Below are 23794 nucleotides of genomic sequence, written 5' to 3'. Positions count from 1 at the left end.
TTTTTTGGTGAAACTTCACTCCAAATAACTACATTCTGAATGCCTAAAATCTCAAAGATTTTATTTGGGTAAAATACTAGCTTCTTGCCATAATACTACAATGTAATGGTTCTTCGCACCGTTAAACAGCTATCATTACTCATATGAAAGTTATTTCTATGATGCTGATTGATGAAATGTATTATTCCTCATACCCCCATCATCACATTTATGGAGTCAGTGTCCACACTACTGATACCAAAACCATTTACTCCATTTAACATGGACCAGACCTTCAGTCCCCTATAAAGAAGTCATTCTAATATCCCAAGTCTACAAGCAGCTGCAAACATGCATGAATCCTGTGCATTCAGCAGAACACATTAGTGCTAGCTGAAAAAGTTTTAATTCTCCACAATATTTTAATTAGGTAAAAGTCTGTAGGAACAAAGCTGACCAGAAACTTCTTGCAGGAGAGCATGGGCAGTATATACTCCTTTCCTTCTACAAAACCTAGGCAACCAGCCTAGGCAAGAGCGTAACATGGGACTAGAGGATTATCCGTCACCATTCAAATGCAATTCTCTGATAATGGTAATAGTATTCCAGTGTTAGAAGTGATAGACTTATATAATTAGCTGCAAGTGCTATTTCTGTGTGTGTAAAATCTTTTAATTGTTTCCTTTTTAATTATTTTAAATTACCTAATAACTCTTTGGCAAAGAAGGATGTATGGGAGGGAGGTAGAACGAGCCCACCATCGTTATGAAAGCTCTTTAAGAGCTCCATTATGTGCTGTGAGCATCTGACTCTTTGTAGCATGAGTCACCCACAAAGTCTTGAGCCATCAAGTAATTAAGGTTCCTTAATACAGAGTGGGAGGGGAGGAAGTAATATCATTTGTCGTTATGATCACATTCCTACAAGTATATATCATAACTGTTTTATAAATGGATTATTAGCAAATCTGATTACAGCACTAATTATTTCTCCCAGCATTTCCCTTCCCCATGTGCTACAGAGTCATTTGCTCCCCAGTAGTACTATACTTCTCTTCCGCCTATTTTCTTCCCTCTTTGCTATCTCACATACATACACAAACAATTATGTAAACTCATCCAGGACAGGAACAACTGAACAATAGTTGTTATCAAACTTGAAAGTGAAAAACATTTCTGGTTGTCTTTCTGAATGGATGGCAGCGTGGCAACTTAGGTAAAATATGGTGATCATAACCCAGTTCTGAGCTGAACTGTGAAAGAAGAATTCACAACATAATGCCATCTCCACGTGGGCTAGCAATCTCACAAGAAAGGACAAGAATTTACAGGCCTGAAAAGAAAATCACATTTCTCACCTTTACTGGAAAAAGCAGGTCTGTTAGGTAAGACACATTAGGTAACTTTTTTTCTTTCTAACAAAGTTTGAGACAACAAAAGACGTACTATTCCAACAAAAACTCAAGGGCAAGACAAAGTTAAGCGAGAGTTGATGGAATGGGCAGCAAGAAGAAAGGAGAAAAGCAGAGGGACAGGAATTCAAACAAACTGAAGGAAAACAGGGAGAATCACAGGTCAAATTTACCATAAGCAGACAACGAAATCTGTTACAATTTTCAAGAGCACCCACAGGATTTAGCAGCCCTGAGGAGGTGTAATCATTGTGCCTGTTGTAACTTCATAAAAAGAACAGAGATTGAGATGCTCCTGTTCTATATGCATAGGCTGTTTTGGAAACATCCTTTAAAATTCATTAAAATCAGCAAGCCAAAGCCTGAAATGGTATACAACATGAAAGCTAAGGCCAAACAGCTCTCCTTCCCAACAATGTAAAACAGAATGTTTCTCACAGATTTGAAAAAAAAAAAAAAAAAATTAAGGAAAGGTTTTGGGCTAAGAAATAATGGGTTGAAAGGTCAAAGTTCTATTCTTCCAGTTTTTCTTTTGTCATTTCCAAAAGGAAAAACCATCAATAATGTGGCATAGTCTTTGCACAAATTTCCTTTGTCAACTAGTAAGGTAGGATTGTATCACTCCAAGCATTTGGTAGGGAAGAATTGAGAGTATTGCCAGATTGAGCAATACTGAAGAATTTGCAAGGAACTCTTCCTGTTTAATCTCAACTCTGCATCTAACCCTCCTTCAGGATACGCATGACAAATCCGTAAGATAAATCTGTCACCTGACTGACATCTCCCATCCCCACTGAATACTGGTTTGGATCTCTCTCCTCTTGGCTCTCTTCTGTTCTGTCCCCATCTCAACTACATAAATGACAAACCAAGGCGATATATTCATAAACAAAGTTTCTGCATTCATTTCAAGATACAGTGATATATTGGGGGGAAAGAAAAAAAAAAACAAAGAAAAAAAAAAAAGAAAGAGTGACACCAAAGCAAACACCAATGTACAAGAACTTCCAGGATTCCTGGTTTAAATTTTAAAAATTTTTTTTTGTGAGAACTATTGGTGATAGGATTGGTGATAGGATGATTGGACTGGATGATCTTGAAGGTCTTTTTCAACCTTGGTGATTCTGTGATTCGTCCACGTGTTCCTGCAGTTGGTCAAAGTTCTACAGTGTCTAGTTCTGCCACTAACATTGCAAGCGAGATGAATGAAAGCCCAAACCAGCCTGACACACTTAGCCCAGACAGCAGGAAAGACCTGCAGATCCCACCAGGCCAGAATTTCTACAGTGTTTGGCCCAGCATCTCCTAGGACCGACATGAGAGGCAGGCAGGAGGGCACTCAGCAGGGCTCAGTATCAGGACATTTGTCTTCACGAACTTTGTGTATGTGTTTTTGAGGAGGTTAATTTCTGCCTAGATGAGTGATTCCCAAGGGTCAGTAGCCCACATTTACCTTTAAGGGAGAATGAGAGTAAAAACATAATTGCCACTCCCGTTCTTCCATCCCAGTTAACCTGAAGGTCTTTGCTGAATTTCTGTTAGCTGAAAAGCATGCATTTTTCTACAAGCACTTCCCACAACAGTGACTCGATCTTTGTAAACCAGGCTTGATTCTCCTTAAATATTGCTATGGTGCTATTCTAATCAGTAATTACACACAAAGCAGAGTCATTAACCCCATCTAAAATGAGCCCCCTCTCGCTGGCACTGAAACAATAGCATATGCCATTGTATGGACAAATGTTTCAACTCTACTCTCTCTAAGGTGCTACTCCACAATGTTAAACCTATAAAACTCAATAATACTCTAGCCTGGGAGAAAAATTCTGAGAAAACTCTGGAGAAGTCAATTTATTTGAAAGTTAACCAGACATATTTCAATCTCAATTGGACATCTTGAAACACAACATAAATTTTTATATAGGTTATTTGATTCTCACACCTCATAAATTAAATAGAATGATCTCTGATATATCTAATGCCTGGTGGTAAAAACTGTGGAAGGATGGATTTCTGGTACATTTGCTTCCAGTGCCCTGCAGTTAGGTCCTGCTGGGCATCAGTTAAGGTTAACAGGAAATGAGGGGTAGTGACAGGAGACAGTTTCAAGATCTGAGTAATTTGCAAAGGAAAGTCAGCTTGCTGGGTCCACTTCACTGGCTGTTCTGCATGTGATACAGGTATCAGGGAGGTAGGTGCTATTGCTCAATATCGCTCCAAATTGTAGAAAACTAGAGCATTGCTGAACAAGTCAAAAGCAAATATTCCAGCAAAAAAAAAACTACCATAACAAAGCTAGATGAGAAATTATTTTGGTTAATTTATCCCATCTGAAGTTGATCAAAACTGTTCATTTATTTGCCATGTTAGTGAACCAACAACAAAGTTTGATTTCTAAGCTACAGATAGGATGAAAAAAAAAAATCAGTGAAATTGTATCTTGCAAATATCTTGACTGAATATAGAGTAGTATAGTCATCAAAATCTTCTTATGAGTTTTTACGTCTTTGACTAACACAGAAACAAAGAAATACAATGTTATGAATTTGACCCATATTAACTACCTACAAAATCCACCTAGTCAAGAAGAAAAATAATGACACTACGTCCATGGACACAACCTGCACGTGACAGTGCAAACCCATTGTTTGTGTCTCTAAATGTACACATGAGACCTACTTTTAGGAAAACTCAAGATGAACACCATTTTTTGTACTTCCACAAATAAAACTCACATGTTCCCATGTTGTTCAAATGAAACAACTTTTCTTTATCATGTAATTTGACTGCAAAAATAGGCATTAATAAGGAGATGAATTTAACTCTGAAGCAGAAATTTATGACCCTGAACTATTTTAAGTGTATAATAGTAGTGATATCTGTTATAAAATAGTAGGGATATCATGGAGGATATAATGCTATAATTAGAACTGGCATATATCTCATACATAATAATAAAGCTCATACCTGTCATCAGAGATTGTTAAGTCATTAACAATTGCACAGCTAGAACACTGTCACGATTGGTAACACCAGAGAGCTGTTTTTTTATTTTATGTCTAGGAGGTCCCCTCCAGTTTTGTATTTCTTTCTTGCCTAATTTGTTTGACAAAAACTAGCCCTTTTGACAGAGATGTGTATCATCACTAGGCTTCAGAGTGAACACTGCAGTGCAGCACAGCAATGCAAAGGAGGAAAAAGTAGGAAGGAATTCATTTTTCCCAGAGCCATCATTCCCCAAAAGGAAAGGGAGTTATTATTCGTTCCACTTATCTTGCTTTCAAGAGCTGGCTTTGTAGACAGGTGGGTGAGCAGCATTTTAAAGGAAGCATGTTTTCAAGCTCCTTGTGCCATATGGCCCACAAAGAAGTAAAACTCCAGCCTGTGAGCAGGGTGCTCAAGACCTCTGCTCTAGGCAGCTGTGTGCAGTTCTGAACTCGCAGTATGTTTATAGGAAATGTGTTAATTTTTGTGCATTCTAATTTGATTAAGTTCCTTCTCTTGGCAACTGGTTATTGTAAGTGCCTTTCTGATCAGCAGGGGACTAATACGACATGGGAGCTACAGCCCAGGCAATGGAAAACATTATAGGCACAGTGGAGGACATATTTGCAAAGGATATCTCCTGCACCTGGACTCCATTTATTAAGTTTGCAGAAAGGACAGCTCCTGCCAAGCAGCCAGACACTCTGACCTTGTTTGAACCTGCCTGCAGAGTGGGATCTGTAGCAGGCAGGAGCGAAGGAGGGGCACTGAGCACGCTGTTGCTCCGCAGAGACTCACTGCAATATATAAGGAGTTTATGTTCACAAAGTGTTTTACTTTTAAAGCCTGTATTCTTTCATCTAGTCACAGGCTGTAACTTTGCTATTGAACTATATTGCTGTGTCTAGTCTGGGTGTGTGTATACTGGTGTCAATCATTTCCTTTTGTACCCTTCACTGGCTGCAGCTCGCAGTGCGGCAGGTGGCTCTTGCTCTCACTCTGTTGATGCTGCTTGTTTTTATTACATCATTTTTCCCCCTCCTCAAGTTTTATAACCTATCAACATCTGAAGTCTGTAATAAACAGTCAAAAGAAAAAAGAGCACATGAAGTTAAATATAGTTTGGATTCAGTGCCAAGCCTATCTTCAGCAAAGTTCTACTTTTTCCACTATGACATGAAATTGAACTTATCCCATCATTTAGTCCTCATTTCAAATTTAGAGATGTTAGCATTCCACATAAGCCTTAACAATCATGCTTGGCTCTCAGATACTGCAGAGATAAGTGTCCTGCAAATAGCTAGGCTGAATTGATATACTCTTCCCTAATAGTAATAATAATTAAAAAAAACCTTAAAAACAACAAATTACCTAACCAAAGAGCATTATCTTTCCAAATAACAAATTACTAAAAAAACCAACCAAACAAAAAAAACACCTCACACTAAAATTCCCTTCCCCACGTAACTGAGATGTCTATGAGATGTCTACTACTAAAAACTGCTCCTTTCAGTCTGAAAACAGCATAGGACTAACAAGTGAGCTTAATTTGTTGTCTGTTGGATGTCTTTATTTAAAACCAGACATACCCTTAAGGACTTCAGATTCATCTTAGCGGCTTGAGATTTTACCTAGTGCATTAACATTCTGGTGCAGCACAGTGTGACTCCTCAGAAGGTTACCGCTGGGGCTAAAGCTCATGCAGGTAAAGCTTCTCCTAATACTGGGGCTCAGCTCTGGGACTACAGGACAGAGATCAACCCAGGACAGAGGAGAAGAGAAGAGCTGCCATCCTTCACAGCCTCAGCGTTGCAGAGGGAGCCAGAAGGTACTGGTGATGATGGTGGGGGTGTTTGCATGATTTGTCCATTAGAGGGATGGGGACAAGGAACAGCCCACTAATTTTACACTCCACAAAATTGGCAGGTTGCCATCCCAGGCTCTTTGTTACCACTGATCTGGGCAAGATTTGAATAGGTTAAATGGAAGTGAAATGCTGTGTCCTATAATTAGTCCAAAGAGGCTCACAGATCCTAATTACATTTAGTTTAGTCATTAAGTATTAACCTGTAAAATTTGTACACAGTTCTCCCTTTGTCTGTAAAAGAAAAAGGAAAAGGAAAAATTAACACATCATTCAGACTTACAAAGGTAAAAGATAACACTAGGTTTATTTATAAAAGGCTTGTGGCAGCTTAAACACATCATTAAGAGTCTAAATAGCTGAACACTCAGGCTTTCATGGTCTAAACAGAGAGATGTGGTGGGGAAAAAGCCCTGAGACAGGGCAGTGGCTGGCGCCCTGGCAGAGCATCGGGTCTGGGACAGCCCCATACAGACCTCCTCACCAGAGCCACAGGTGTGCAACTGGATTACCCTTACCAGGGCAAAGACAGAGCCGTGGACAAAGGGCAGAACAATAGAGAAGGGCATCTATCAGAAGCCTGGGAGCGCATGGTTAGCAAGTTAGTTGCTGAACAAGCACAAAAGAGGCAGGAGGATATGCTGAAGTAGAAAGAGAAGATTGGAGATCCCACACGTGGTGTGTGCTATCCCATGTTTGTACTGCTACAGAAGTTCAGTTAGTAAAACCAGCCTCAAAAAATCCACTGATATTCAGTAAGTTAAAATGATGGCAAGAGATACCCTTGTACATACACTTTGACATTTGTTTGTTATGACAATATTTGCTAGCAGACATAGGGCAGTTTGTTTGGAGTGGGATATTTGTCATTCTGCTCACTACTGCTGCTGGAAAGAAGGAGGTGCAGGGGAAAGACTGTCCTATGAAGCAATGAAACTGCTTATGACCAGTTCTTTGCAAGACCAGGCAAAGTGTTGTTAGGAATACTAACAGTCATATACAGAAAGAAAAAGCTTGATTGACTCAAGCAGCTGGTGATGAGGTTCTCTGTCTATTGAACACTCCTTCTAAGGAAGCAGCCATCATCCAGGACGTGTTATCCCTTCAGAGGCTAGCTCTTAAGTGAGTCCAAGGAAAGGGTGGACTCAGGGTCCACTCCTGGTCAGCTGAGAAGCACAGCTAAATTGCTTGCATCTGTGCTTCCTGGGCTAGCCACTACCCTTTCACAAGGTGCTCAATCATCATCAGTTCAGGCTATGATGTAACACTTCCCCTACAAATGTGGTCACAGTCTGGCTTTTCATTTGTACTACTTCCAAGTAAGCAAGGCCAAGTCTGGCCGGCTCTTTATATTTATTTTGCCCAGAACATCATTTGATAAAATTAAAAAATAACCCAAGTCTTGCTTACAAAATTCAGTTTGTGTTCTTGAACTGTATTTCAGCAACTAAAAGATAAAAAGATATGCCAAACTACTGCATATTTCACAAAGAAAAAAACTTGTCAGAACAGCCCAACAGAACTATTCACACAATAGATGATCTGCTCATTTGAAGGCATTCACTTAGTGAAAGAAAGTACATCTGATTTTACTGGACTTTCTAGATATTTAAATAGATTAAAATGTTGCTCTGTTGCAACACAGAAATTGCTTTTCTGAGCTCCAACAATTATTAGCATAAGTAAGAAAGGGCTATTGTTACTTGGTTAAGGGGAATTACAAATAGAATTTCAAAAATATGGAAATAATTTTTCCCTAGCGAACTTGAAAGAGAATGAAAAAATGTTCTTGTAAAATGAAATATTAGCAATCCTTGTTCTCTGAAAATATGCAAACAAGAAAAAGCCTTCCATTTCTTGCTAAAAACAATTTTTGAGGGGGGAAATAACAGCAAAAAGTCAATATTCACTACTTCTTAACTTGGAATCATTCATTCATTGATTTCTTCCCGATACTCTGTGATTACTCTGGCTGAACATTACAAATACTTACCATGTCTGTGTGCAGAAAATATACTTCAAAATAGTAATGGTTTTCACTCATAAACACTACTTCTTCCTGAAGTTATAGGAAACACCTCATCTTAGCTTCGTTGTGCTTCTTTGATTTCTAGTACTTCTCCTAAGAGGTGTGCTCTGATATCACGACAAGAAAGCAAAAACACCTTTTAAAAACTTCCCCCCCACCCTACAAATAAAGCTATTAGCATGTTATATTGGTGTTCCCCCAGATTGGTGCATCTTAGAGATGTGATAGCATAGGATGGAATGACAGTGACAGAGTCAGTGATGGAAAGAAAAATCTTTCACACAAGTTGCAATAACATTGTTAACACTGCAAATGATTTCTTCCTTCTTTGAAAATAACTGCCAAATTATAATAAATAATTCTGAGTGTCCTGAACAATGTAGAGATGACTGCATGTAAAAGACAGAATGCTCATTTATACTGCATGTGAACTACAGAACTACCACCAAAGTTCAGAGACTAGTTCTATAGCACAAACATGCATCATCAAGAAACCCATCATAGCAACCAATTAATTTTAATGTTTTATTTATGCCCACAAAAATCTTCACAAATCTAAACAACTCACAAAGCCACTTGCGAATAAATTGTAAGAAAAAGAAAAAAAAAGTTCACCAAAAAAAGCCCAGCCTGGCAACTAGTTCGGGCAGTTCTAGCAAGGTCAGACTGAGGTCCATCCTAGGACAGCACACCAATCCCTTTACAGCACCAGTGAGTCTTACGCAGTCCCTTGTCTTACCCTCCAATAGTTTCCTACCTACTTCTGTATCAATTTTCCCTGAAAGAAGTGAATAGTTTTCTTCTGACTTCATCCTCATGATCTATTTTTTCTTAAGCCTAGACAGAGGTTCTTACATCATGTTTGTTCACAGTGGCTTTGAACCAGTTTTACTTATTAGACTGGTATTTGTTTAGTTTTGGGTAACTGAAATAATAACTTTCTGAAATTTATCTTTCTTTAATGTCATTTTCCTTGTTAATGAGGGGCATCTTACCCCTCAGTTACTATGACATTGGACAGATTTTAAAAACTGTTGAGCATTTAAATGATCTGTAATTATCTACAGGAGGCTCTGCTGAAATCTGAAGGAAAGTTCAGAATTAATTTTCCTTTTTCTTGAGCTGTTCCTTGTATCGCAGTAAATGCACAGGACAAGGACAATCTGAACATTTGTTTCAAAAGAACTCAAAAACATTAAAAAAAAAAAAAACTTGGGGGAAAATAAAGAAGTGAAACAAAGACAGAAAGGACAATAATTTCTGGCAAGTCCTCAGATGTGTTTTGTCCCTACTCTAGCCCTAGGTTCAGAAGGTGAACTTAAAATTCTGTACAAAACTCCGTGCCAATACTCAGAAGTAATCATCCAAGTCAATGTGTATTTCTGTACTGTTACAGTCTGGCAGTGTAGAAAAGATTTCAAACCTGCAGGTCAAACAGGTGTTAGCCAGAGTTCTTCTCAACATATGTCTGCACAGTTTTAGAAAAAAGAAAAAAAAAAAAACCAGCTCTGGAAAAAAAAAAAAAAAAAAAGACAATAGATAATAGATAAGAGTTAGAAAAAAAATAGCATTTGCAAATCTAGAAGACAGGCTAAGTTTGTATTTATCATCTTGGCAAACAGGCATGTTATTGATTAATAATAGCTTTAAATGAAAGGACTGGCTAATATGAGAATTAGCAAATTAGCAAAGTCCCAATAAAAGCAGAGAGACTGATCACATTGCCCTTCAAATCAGGTATAGCTGTGGGTGTTCACTCTAAGGACTCGTGGCAGAGTACAGCACTGAAATGTGAATTCACCTTTCTAGTATAAAACAGTAAGTTTCAGGTGCTGTCTCAATACCAGTCCACATATTTACTTCAGCTATTGTGGGTTCAGACCAGAGGGCACTAAGAGAAGAGACCAAGCTCTAGCAGGGCACTTCTTTCTGTCAAGGAGGAGGGAAGACTCCCAAGCCCAGAGGCAGCCGAGTGCCTCCACTACACCAGCAAGCCACATGCACAGACCACCACCTGGCACGGGGTGCCGCATACACAATGCTCAGCTCCAGGTTAAGAAGCCTTAATTTGGGTAGGCTGTGTCTGGCTCTGGCTGTCCTGAAGGATTCAAGATACCCATGCAGGGCTGGTACAGGGTCCGGTGTACAGACAGCCTGTAGTACTACTCACTTGTAGGGTAAGTATGCCTTGCCCATTTGCGGCTGTGACTGGAAAACACCAACCACTTCCAGAGCTAAAATAAGCTATAGACAATTAAGTGAGTCTGAGATGCATTTCAGAAGCTATTGAGTAGAAAGCTATGCTACTAAAAAATTTAAAGAGCTGACTTAATTCCCCTAAGGCAACAATTTCAGCTTTGAAATAATATAACTTTTTAGTCAATAGGTTCCAAAATACACCTCAAAGTTGCTTAATTAATCAGTTATGGCTGAATTTAGCTTGAAAAGGGGGTTAAGGGGATAGTTATTGAACATCTACAATAGGCATAACTATGCAGAAGTGATGCTATGATGTTGCCATGGGAGGGCCTCCGGCTAGTTTGTGTGTTAATTCTCTGAGGGTGCCTGTAAAGAGCTAGATATTCTCAGGCAACAAAGAAAAACTCAGGTTATATTTGCACCTAGGTACTTAATAAAAGCATTACGTTGTATCTCCTAAAAATCTTGATTCCAAAAAGCTGTCAAATGCTACATACCAAATTCTCATGCAGTGTAAACTGTAGCTCCTTAACTTGCCATGCAGATTTCCCAATTTACATCACTTGAAAGACCTGGCCAAGTGCCAATACAGTTAGAAAAGCAGATCCTTTTCTTCCTTGGTTTCATTTTCATGATTTTCATGTCTTTGCACTTCCCTTGCTCAGTTATAGACCAGAAGCAAAGTGCTCAGAATTAAAATGTGCACTTGATCTATATTCTCCGTAGCAAAGTAGCGGAAATTTCGTGAACTAGCCAGTCTTTTGAGATTTTCAACCTATTCTGGCAAATTCTTGAGGTTTGGATAATAAAATTGAGACAATTCCCACAGGTATATTTTTCACCTTTTTAATATCTTTTATATGCTGCAGTACTTTCATGTGATGTTTCCCACAGCTCTGCTCTGATGAAACGTAGCAAATTCATTGAGTAACAGTCTTCTTACAATAGCCAGCACTGGCACAGAATACATCTGCTGATGATGAATCTGAGATCGTCTTTCATTTAGTACAGCACAGTGCAGAAACAAGGTGTCATTCTTGGACTCTGTGATCTAAAATTTTGAAAGCCAACACCTTGCCTGCAGGATATAACTCCACTGTGGTCTGTCTTGCAAATAAACCTTGAAAATCCCCAGACTCCTTTCACCAGATATTTACATCAGTACACAATGTGAACAGCTCAGATATATCCCCTGATTCCAGATGTGGACTCAGGAGAAGGCTGCATCTGAAAAGCCTGATGTTTCCAAAAAAGCTCAATGACTGGTACAAATTCATCTGTCCCTTTCAGAAGTAATAGACTATCATAAATAAAGAAGACACGGATTTATTTCTCAAAACACCTACACACCTCTTCTCCTGGCAGGCTGTGCTCTGTGAGGTGCCCCATTCAGGAGGCAGTCTGCTAGTAGGCATTGGTGTAGGCTACGAACAAGGACACGGGGTACAAGTTTGCACTGTTTTAAAACTAGACAGAAACATGAGAAAAGATGTAGCTGGCAAGCTGAAAAGTGAAAAACTATAGTTCTTTCCATTCTTCCGTGGCCTTTCAAAGCAGCTCTTCCTACCCAGGCACCCTTGGAAAATAAAAGAAAAAGGAAGTAAAGTTTAGTTTTTATCCTCTAAAGAAAGCTGGGAGCTTTCTGATCTCACATATCCTCTCCTCTTTTTGCATGAGCAAACCTTGATACATCAGCCTCCACAGCTACCAGAGAAGGAACAGGACAAGTAAGGCAAGACAGTGTAAGTCATTCCTGGAGGTCTTGCAGTGAGGTTGCCTAGTGTAGAGGCAATAGAGGAACCACAGAAGTCTTAGAGGCATTTAAAGGAAGGGCATGTTTCTGAGAATCAGGACACTGAAGAAGCAATTGCACTTTAAAGAAAACCTATGTACTGGTAAGTGAGCTAAAATCAAAAGAAGTTCAATCCAGATATGCTAGATTTTCTGCACCTGCTCATAACTCATATATCCAAATGTGTGTAATGCCACATTACAATGCACCTGACCAATCCATATTCGATTTTTCATGTGCAAATTCTCGTTTCTTCTTTCTCAAAGCGTTGTTACACAGTTAAGCAAAAAGAACATTTTCCAACCTCTAGTGTGCAACTTTTTGCATTAAATTATACTGCCATCAATTATTAAATGAAGATTGTCATTAAATATTACAGTGAAGAATATTATCAATATTGTATCTGTCACAGATGAAAAACTTACATATATGGATGAATGTAACCTGTTCATTGGTTTACGAACCCAGAGTTCCCTCGATAGTACTGCTGATGACACAACACCCTCAAATGTTGGATTTTGTATATGATACATCTGAAAGATGAGCAAAAACAGATGTAGCCAGACAGCTCACTTTGGTTATATACATGAGGAAGCTTTACAGAGCAAGTTCATTTAGCTAAGGCTGGCAATAATTTATGCTGAATAAATTGCCTCTATGTCTGTTTCAGACAGCAGCAACATAGAAAAATGTGAACTTTTTTGTTACATCAACTCATTTTGAGCCAAATTATACTGCTTTTTAAGTACCCACTACTGCAAACATAGAAGACACGTGGATTTAGATATTAGCACCTTCTAAATGTTGGCTCAATAAAAGCTGTTTAGCAGTTAAACATGGAAGCTGTTATCAGCTTCACAGAGGAGTAATCCTTCCAAATTTTGGAAATGGGAGTTCTGATCTGATGTATACTTCAGTGTTATTAAGAAACTATATTTGGTAGGCCACAATTCAATCAACTCCAGCTTCAACACTATCACAATCCATACATGATTGCGGAAGCCATAGAATAGGAACTTTGCATGAGTTCTTCAGCTGTAAGTGGAGAAAAGTGTCCCTTCCAGGCCATATTCTTAACTCCAGGAAAATACAGATAAAAGAGAATACCTAATCACACTGCATTACCTTGGAAATATGGTTAAAAAGAAAGATGTTAGACTTCATTCTATGAAGTATCTTTCTTTTTTTTCCCCAGTAATGTCATCAAAAACTATAATAGACACTGTTGCATTTATTGATTCTGTATTTTTCTCTGCCCACTAGATTTTAAAATGGAAATAGTAAGACTGAAAATAAAAAAAAAAACTAAATGGACATAGTTTAAATCTGATTTGAGATACTTTTTCCTACGGTATTAAATTTGTAATTTTTTAATATATCTTATTTTCAATCTTTTTCTTGCCTCTTGAAAATAATGTCAGTTCAATTTCTCCCTCTATTACTGCTATCAGTCCAAAACTCACTTCTCTGTTTTTTCACATTGTCATCGCTATAGACACAATGTTTTCTTAGTCTGACTGTCTAGAACAGCCTGTTTCTCTGCTTTCAAACTTACGTCTCTTGAAATATCATTTGCACAAATATCTCTGCTGTTAATTTTTCTTAGCTTAGCTCTACCACTGCTGCTTATTTTCAATTTGAGCTTAACACAGTCTTAATGAAGTCAATGAGAAGTCTTCCCTTTGACTTGAACTGGAGCATGTAAATCCACGTCAAAAACTTGGGGATCATTTGCGCCTTCAAACACACTGAGTTAATGAGTGAAAGTCAGTAACTTCACAGCTGAGATGCCAGCTTAGAGATTTCTTGTCCTCAGCAAGTCATCATTTTAGGGTCCCAGTCTTCATCACCATTAGGCAACATACTAGTTTATCACTGCTATAAAAAGGCAGAGTGAGTAAAATTATTTTAGATATACCTAAGCAGCTGTCTGAAAATCTAAGGCGCTTTAGGAACAGAGTGCTAATAAGAGTGTTTTTCATGCAATCAATAATTTATTAACAGTTGGCTGCCAGTCTCACACTTGTTCTACTAATTTGCTCCAATCCATGCACATTTTGTGGATCAGGGCCAGGACAGAAAAAAAAAAAAAAAAACCCCAAGAAAATCAACAACAAAAAAAAACACAACGCACCAATGCTCATCCCTCTTGTATCCTCTCCTCTGTCCAGTCTGACTGATCAAGCTCTTCTCTTTGCTGAGAACCAGTGCTCACAGTGTGGCTAAAAAAATGATTCAGTCCTGAAAGTCACCATGTGATTAAATGAAACAAAGGGCTGACCTCTCCAGCAGCGGCAGCAGCAACACCATCCACTCTTGAAATGTCTAAAAGGCAAATGCATTAGTATGTTCAGCCACCATGCTGGCTAATGACTAGACATTTTCGAACATATGGGATCATTATTCCAGCATATCATCAGTGAACTTTCCAGAAAAGCTAATTAAAGGGCCCTTTAAATGCTTACCACAAAGTTGGGTTTTATCATAGCTCCTCACTTGCATTTGAAGAATTAGCAGTTTTCATCTCTCCTGCTCTTACCACCTTTCTGTTCCCGGTGATCACTAAAGATGAGCAAAGCTAATTAAACAGATCTTTAATTTTTTCATCATAACTTACTTTTGCTTTTATTTCCTACATGTAAAGATCTCATTTCCCACTGACACAAAAAGGATTTAGAATGCACTGTGGTCAGTAGAAGATGGCTCATCTTCTAAGATACCTTCTTTCCTATATGTCCCTTTTATAACTGCTTCTATTCTTTAATGGTTATGGCAAATGACATTAAAAGGTAATTTATAGATCACAGGAAATAAAGGCCAATCCAATATCTCCTAACAAGGGGTAAATTCTCCGGGCAACTTTTCATGCAGATCAGAATAACTTGCTAAGAAATGCATAGATGACCAAAAACTCCTGCAAGACTGAACACGGAGGCAAATTTCTTCACCTCTTTGGGAAGCAATTTTGCTTTTAGGGATGTATCTTCTCAAGTAAAAAAGAAAGAACTAGCGAACATGAGGCAGGTGAAAAATTATTATCTCCTTCACAAATGCAAATCTGGTACAACTCAGAAGAGAAAAAAAAAAAAACCTCAGGATTTAAAACATGAATGAATGTTCAATGAATGAATAGCCAGTGCTGTGATATCCAAGTCCGTAGAAAATCTTATAATGCAACCCTGGGCTATTGAAATAAATGAACCCATCGATGGTAACTTGTGTCTTCACTGTTGGACGTATAATGCCTGATAACTTCAACAGAAGCACACACATGGTTCTCCAGATTATTGGATGCACAGAAAGACATAGGGATGGGCTACACAGTAAAGCAAGTGCACCTTCCTGAAGATGCTCTCAGGGGAAACGACTACCAGGGTATCTGATAAATAAAAATTCTTCTTTGGAAGTCAAACAAAACAGCTACATTATTCTGAAAGTTCTGTAAGCATGTTTTGATGGGCATTTTATATGCCACTGAGCACTTACTGTAACGTGCACGACTTCACATGGCTGTTCAGTGTCATATAGCAAACCCCAAATTAAGATCTGAACTTCATTATACAAAGAAGAGATTTTAAGCATTGGATTTCCCACAGCGTCAATGCCAACTATTATTTGTAAAAGACTTTTTAGTTGGGGCACATGAAAAAAAAAAAAGACAAAACAATGGCTGAATCAGAGGGCAAAGGGTCTCGGTGGAATCTTCCTTCCTCAAAGGGTTGCTGGACAAGCCCAGTGCAAGCTCTGCAGTAGAAAGCATTTTGATATAGCACAGGTAGCAGTATGTGACTGGAGAAGTCATGAGGGTAGCAAACAATGTGTTCATTTTTTTTTTTTTTATTTTGTCTTATCATCTTCCCCCCCCCATCTAAAACACAGAAAGAAATAGCATCCACAGGTCCTTTAGCCCAGCTGAGCCCTTCAGATCACTCCTCATGCTGCAGTTAGAAGGACCACCTCCATGTCCCTGGCATCATGCATAGGCCCACCTGGCCGTGCACACCAAAAAAATGCCTCTAATGATGATGTACATGGTTAAGTACATTAATACCTGCATCCTGTGACACAAACCACACAGTGACACAGTACATGGAGCTGGGGAGGGAGAGCAGCTCAGGCAGAGCAACACGCAGTGTCACCTCAAACTGGAACCAGCACCACCTGTGGGGCTGTGCTAATGAGTGAGCACTGCTGTGAAGCAGCTTCTCAACAGCGGAGAAAGAGAAAACAACAGGAACGCTGCCTCTCAGGGTGCTGAGCAGTGTATGTAATGCTTGTCCTCATCCTTCAGCTATCAGGAGAGAGATGGCTCAGATGTATTGCAGCTGGATCGTCATCATCAGGTTTTAAAGTGGTAATAGCTTTGAATGGGTATCTTGAAAAATAAATAACCATTAAAATATAAAAATCTAAACATTTGAGGAAATAAAACAATGACAACCCAGCTGGTCATTTAACCAGTACAATCTCTCTAGATTTTGACTTTTTATAAAAACAATATAAAAGTCTGGGACCTTAATCCTCCTGACAAGACATACCTAAACCAGAGGAGAAGCACTCTTTTCTGTAGTAACACAATTTATACGAGCAGTCCTATGCACATGATGAAATGTTTGTGGAATTGGAGACTAAACTTGTTAAAAAGAATCTGAAATGACAGCACACGTGCACCAGAAGATTCCATACGTATTGCATCCCATGGAATAAACATCCCTGTGTGGAGCTGCAATGCAGAAAGCTGTGCCTGGCAGATGGCAAGGAGATGGAACGCAGCTCCCCCCACCCCCTGAATGCACTGCCTGCTGAAACAACAGCTCCTGTGTCCTCTTTGCTTCCACTTCCAGCAAGCACCATCGCCAGAGAGAAATGTCAGTGTCCTCCCCCTCAGAAAAAGTCCTAGCTGCAGGTCAGAAGATGTTCTGGAAGGAAGTCAGGATGAGTTTTGTGCTGGCAGAAAGCAAACACAAGGGAGCAAAAGCCCTTCCTCCTTTGCCTGATTTGTGTCCTTTTCCTACCTCAGTCCCATCTGCTTTGGCTTGCTCTATCTCCTCCCACCAGGTTCATGGCAGAAAAAGTGCAGGAGGTCTTCAGGTGAGATGGCGCTGCTGTGTGCTTGCCCAGTGCCCTTCAGGTCCCTGCAATGTAAGCCATATACACTCGTGTGGCACTAGAGATGTACAGCAGGTCAAAACATTCTGTTGTCCCTAAGTATCAAAGCACTACCTATTTGTAATGGGTCATTTAATGAATAAACCAGAGCAACACTGTAGAGTGTCCTTACGGATATCATGACAGAAAAAGGCATATAGAAAAATACAGAATTCCTCAACTCCACATCTGGATAAACAGAATAAATTCACAGACTCAGCAGTCAGAAAAGACATAATCAAGTAAAATTATTTTCTTTGTGGATTGTTATACATTTCTCTGACCTGTCAAACATCAAATACCTGCTGTTTTCTGAAAAGTAATAAGTGTGGATCCCGATAGGGAGGGATATTAAAACCTCTATTACTTTACAACGATTTGTGTATAATATGACTCTGCCTCCCAGACCAGAGGATTTCTTTCCCCAGGAAATGGAAGCATGGTGTTTTGTAATTACCCAGCCCATATCAACACTGGTTTGGGTAGCTCAATGTTTTTGTAGTTTTCAGAGCAGACTTTATCCAAACTCAAAGTTTCTTCAACTTCCTTGACCAAATGTTGCCTAAAGTACATACCCAGCTGCATCTCTTCACCGAGGCAGTGAGACTTCTGGCATGCAGCTGCTCCTCCTCTCTCTGTCACTCAGCCCAGAGGACACAGGAACAAAGCAGCCCCAAGCAGTCAGGCAGCACACACACTGTCCTCCAAACCACAGCAAGCAAAGACTTGAGTAAATTTTACACAAAGGAATTGCAGTAACAAAGTCTGAAAGGTAAACAAACATAAGGAGAAATAAATGAAAAAAATACTGGCAAATAGCCTGATAGCTCAGCTCACAGGTCAGGTGAGTAACAGCGTGCCCTCATGGAGTTAGCCCTGTGTACGATCCACACGAAGCTTCTCACGTCACTGAGCACACACTAGCCAATTAAATATTCATTTGAAAATTTAATGACGGCTTAAAGTATTGGAGCTAATCCAACTCACTCCACCTGAGGACCGTGCTCACTAACTGCCTGGAAAAGCGGAGACAATTTCAAATAACAGGAAACACTGGTCCATCACTTGATTGTGAGCGCTGGGGAGAACGCAATGTCTGCAACCTCACAGAGACCAGGATATCTTTCTTTAGTTGCTTTTTTATCTGAAAGCTCAAGATTGAGACGCTCACATTTCAGTGCTTACAGGAGCACTGCCACAGGCATGCCTCAGGGCTCAGCTGAGATCCTCAAGGAGAGGCACTTGGTTCCTTTTGGGATGCTCAGCAATAGGAGGGCTCCAATAGGGGCTGCTCTCTGTGGAGGGCTCAGGTCCCAGAGCATTTCTGTCAGGCCACTTCAACCTCCAGACTGTGAGGAGTGTCATTACCCCTTCACATGCATCATACCATACATTTGCCTGCCAGGGTCTACTCCGGAAAGCAGCTTAAAAACAGAAATATCATTGTGCTCTCAGGAGTAGGTTTGGTGAAAGAGATATTAAAACAGTAGCAGTAAAGAATGAAATCCACATTGTTTAATGTTGTGAGTTTTTCTGGCAAAATTATCAGGCAGTCAGAAGAACTTGTGAACCGTGAGCCCTCCTACCCCTTTGGGATTGCATACGAGGAAGAAATTGAGAAGGTGGGAAAAGCCTTGAGGAGTTCTACAATGTGAGAGGCTAGATATTGTAATCAGGATGCTGTTTTTTAAAATCTATCTATTAAACTAAAAATACGAGCACATGAACTTACAGCAAAATACTTGGCTCAACTTATATTCTACTTATTTTGAAAAGAAAAATTCTTTCTCTGAAGTAACCTTAACACTTACAAAAAATATTGTATTTTGCATAGATATTTTTATATCATGGCAGGACAGAAAAGAGATACAGACTCTCACTAGGATTTATATGCTGCTTGGAGCCCTGTATGTTCTGGGCTGGCAGATAGGGCACACACTGTAAGAAACAGGGCAATTAGGATTACATTAATTAGATGTGAAGACTTGGTTATAATGAATTCAGTGACTCCTGGTCATAATTTCACCAAAAGGGCCTTAAATTATCACGATTACCATGAACGATGAGATCTCTCCTCTTTCTGGCTAGCCATCATTTCTGTCATCCTTATTCCTCTTACAAGCAAAACTAAAAATCTTTTTCATAATTTTTCCTGAGACTTCCAGCAAGGATCCCAAGCAGCTAAGGACAGAAATTGCATTCAAAGAGCCTTAGCACTGCCACCACTGCCCACTGATGCCCTGGAAACTGCCATGGAGAAACAAAGGTCTGTGAAAACAGGGGTCTTGATGTCCCATGCCTACCAAGAACCGTGCAATTACTCTGTGTATGCATATCTGTATGTTCATATACTGATTTAGATAACACCTAGTCCAGCAAGTACGTTGGTGGGATGTTTTGATCACCAGCAATCCAATATCTGTTCACAGTTCCAGTATGCCCCTAAATCCACATCATGAGAGAGAATGGACAATCAGAAAGAAAAATACGTATCAAAGACTTTGCTCTACCTCAGACCCTACTGTGGCTAAATAAACCTGCTCTCTATATGTGGAAGTGTGAGAGTCAGGGAGCTACATATGAAAAGCAGATGTTGGCAGGAACAGAGCTATTCCATAAGGTTGCTGATGGAGGCTTTCAATTGTTCACTTTTTGGGTGTAGTTTTCTTTTGTTGTTGTTTTTTTGTTGCGTTTTTTTTCCGTCCGGCCGCGTGGGGGGGGGGGGGGGGGCCCCCCCCATTAAAGAGAGTTCCAAGGAGTTCATTCAAAGGAAAAAAATGAGGAACAGTGATTCTCAAAATTGAGTACACAGTGAACACATACGTATTTTCAAAAGCACAAGTGAAAGACTGAATGCAATCAAGTAGAGGTGGAGGCGCTGCTTGATGAACCATGGCACTGATTGAGTTCTCAGTTTAACACCACTTCCATAAGCATTTCATGGAGAAATTACGCTCACAAGTACATCCAAAACAACTATCTCATTCATCTGCCCGTCTTCTGATCAATTCCCCTTCTTTCAAGTGAGGCCTTTTTCTTTTTTCTTGATTTGTTCAATAGAGAATGACCTACATAGCCAACAGTAAAATCAAATGGAGATTAAACTTATTGTTAATGATGCAAAGGCCAAATTATTATTTAACTTTTAAATATGAACAATACTTGGTTCCAAATCTCATTTAATCTTCATGGATATCAATTATGTTTTGTCATTTCTAGACTTGTGAAAATTTCATTCCTCCAAATGAGTTCAATAACTAACCCTCTTAAAAAAAAAAACCACCAAATCTATTCAGATTTTTTCAGTATAGATTATGAAAACATTAGTTCAGTGGGATTTATATGGCCTATTTGACGTTCTATTCTCTTTAGTTGGATTTGAGATGTTATTCAAAGCTGGGGCTCTTTCCAAATGCTAAAATATTTGTTCCTTGAATAAATCACCACATATGTGAAAAGATCAGACATGGGTACATCTTTTATATAGTAGCCGTTCATTTACAACACTCTCAGTTATGCATTATATTATTATTTTCCACAGCATGCAGTTCATTGCTGTGGATGACACTGCAACATTACAATGCAAAGACACCCCTAGGAAAAAAATACAAATGTTTATCACCAAGTACTCAGGTATGAGAAGAGTGAATCCATCAAAGTAAAGAAATAGCAGAGAAGAATGAATGGATCCAAGTCTTGGAGAGGCAGTTTGTCTCTTGAAGAAGGCACTCCATGAGAGCTCCTTACCATCCAGGCCCCATTTGCAAGGTACAAGGAGTATCAGATTGTTTTAGATGACTATGTTCCCACCTAACAGCTGGCACAGTGCCTCAACATGGTAGTAGGCAAGAATCATAAAATCACCAAGGTTGGGAAAGACCTCCAAGATCATCCAGTCCAACTGCCCACCTATCACCACCATTTCCCCACTAAACCAAATACGAATACATATGGGGTGAGGTTTACACTCTGCCCAGTTCTGTCCTTACAAGGGCAGAAAGCCTGTAGCCCTACCAGACCCAGGGCCAGTCCCTGCCAGCACTGCTGTGCCTGAATTACCCATTGAACACTGCACAATCACACCAGCTTCTGCAGCCTCCATCCTTACTTGTTCCTGGTTCTGGATTTGCCTCCCAGCCTTTGGCTGGGACTGACTCCCCAGCACAGCTGTGGAGCTGAATTCCCATCCCTGACACACAGCCTGTTTTTAGGACTGCACCATGGCCCCAGCTGGTGCAGTGGGGTGATGACTGCTTTTTTCCATCCACAGCTTCAACGAGCAGCCCCGAGCAAATAGCCTGTGCAGCAGCTGTGCAGCCTGAACCCTTCTCAGGGGATAGGTTTTAATTTCCCTAGTCCCTCTTCATTCCAGCCTCTTGGGTTTTATTTGGGTGGAGTTTTATTTCAGCCTAAATGTCTAAATTTGTTGCCTGAGACATAGGTGCAACCTGAGCCCCTTCCTGTATTATGTATTGGTCTGCTGACCACAAACACAATAGATTTCGCGGTCTTAAGGGCCACCTGTTGAAAGTGTCTAAATTTGCTCCCCCTGTGTGCAGTGCCTCCCACCTGCCTTCCAGCCTGTGACTCTCCCAGCCACTCACCCAGTGTGCTGGCCTGCAATCATTGCCGCGCTGAACCAATTCAACATCTTGAAAAGCTAATTAACTTCATAAAAAATTCATATAGGCATGCAAATACTGTGGCCCAGATAAATAATTAACTAAACTCTTCCACACCAGCACTAGCGTGCTCCAAGGCTGCCCTCTCTTGCCAGGCCTGATCAACAATTATGCAAGGCACGTGATGCGGACTGCATTTGATGATTCTCTTCAAGGTGTAAACCTACACGGCAGCTTAATAAACAACATACATTGCACAGTCAACATTGATTTACACATCTTCTGAAGAGATGATGCATGAAATGATCAGAAAAGTCAATAATGCAGGCAAAATGTATGGGCTCGAGATAAGTAACAGAAAACAAAATCAATGCCTTCCAGCTATTATCATGAAGTAGAGTTCATAATAGATAACATTAAGTTTGAACAAGTTGCATCATTCCAATACCTGCAATCAGCTGTCACTTCTGACAATAATTGCCAAAATGGTATTCATATACATACATGTTAGCTCTAGCTCTGATGTTAAATGCATTTAGAGAAGCAATCAGAGGAAACAATCTGACGAGCCAGATTTTTTTTTTTATTCTGACATTTAAAAAAAAAGAAGACTGTGGAGCCCGTTGATCATGACCTGCATTACCACATACACACAAATAGGGCACTGAAGAAAGCCCATTTTTTTCCTGCAGACATAATGAAAGAAGTGGCAGAGAAGGATCTGAGGCAGTTGATGTCATTGGCCTACTAGCCCAGAGGGATGAAATTCAGCAGAACAAGGCAGCTGCACTATCAGAGCACCTGAACAACAATGACGTAGTCACACAATGTGGGCAGTGATACACCTTGGCTTTGTGTCCAGAGCTCTACGTGGCACCTATCATATGACTCCACAGCAAGGATTCGGATAGCCCCAGGATGCAATCAATGAGAAGGCAACATAAGAGAGCTCTGGCCACTGAGGGCTTGTCAGCACAGGGAAGCTATTGTGAAACATGTGAGGGTGTGAGTGTGGAGCACAATGTGGAAGCTGATAGTCTGAGATAGAGCAAATTCACATAAGGACGTTTGAGTGAATGATACAATTTCTACATGGAGAGCTGGAGTTTAACATCTATACCACAATAGCCTTCAAACCTCCTTTTGAAAGTCTTTCTCATGGTATTACAGCAATGGTGCACGTAACTCATGCTGCTAAGCAAAATCAGGAGGAGTTGCCTCTGGAGCGCAGGAGAGGCTGCCAAGCACTGCTTGGGCTGTTTGCAGAGCAGCCACCCTGCATGTTGCAGAAAGTCTGGCAGTGGCAAACACAGCTCCTTCCCTCCAGCCAACAGGATGAATATGGCTTTGGCTGTTCATGATCTGGCTTTGGCCAATTGATAACTATTCAATGGCTGTGAAAAATACATTGGTGCTATCAATCCAGCTTCTAACAGAGCCGAAAAAACACAGAAAAATACAACAGACGGAAGCGATGGTGCCCCATTTGTGAGCAGCAAGGCATGGAGATAGAGGTGCGTTCCTCCTTCCTGCAAGGCAGAGCAAAGGTAGTGCCTCACCAGGAGGTGGTGGTGTGGGAATTAAATCACCATACCGCATCCATGCTCCTTCCCCTAGCCCGGGGAAACACCCTGAGCTGCAGAGTTGCAGCTGGATGGCCATCCCAACAAAGCCATTTTCTAATGGCTTGGATCTGACCTGCAGATGAAAAGATGGTTTCAGCTGAGCTCTGCTTTGATTTTTGGGGACCCATTCATCTCCCAGA

This window comes from Centrocercus urophasianus, unplaced genomic scaffold (genome assembly GCF_019232065.1).
Source record: "Centrocercus urophasianus isolate 14NV4802_14NV808 unplaced genomic scaffold, USGS_Curo_1.0 seq_10, whole genome shotgun sequence".
Lineage (NCBI taxonomy): Eukaryota > Metazoa > Chordata > Aves > Galliformes > Phasianidae > Centrocercus > Centrocercus urophasianus.
Note: the sequence above shows the minus strand (reverse complement) of the source record.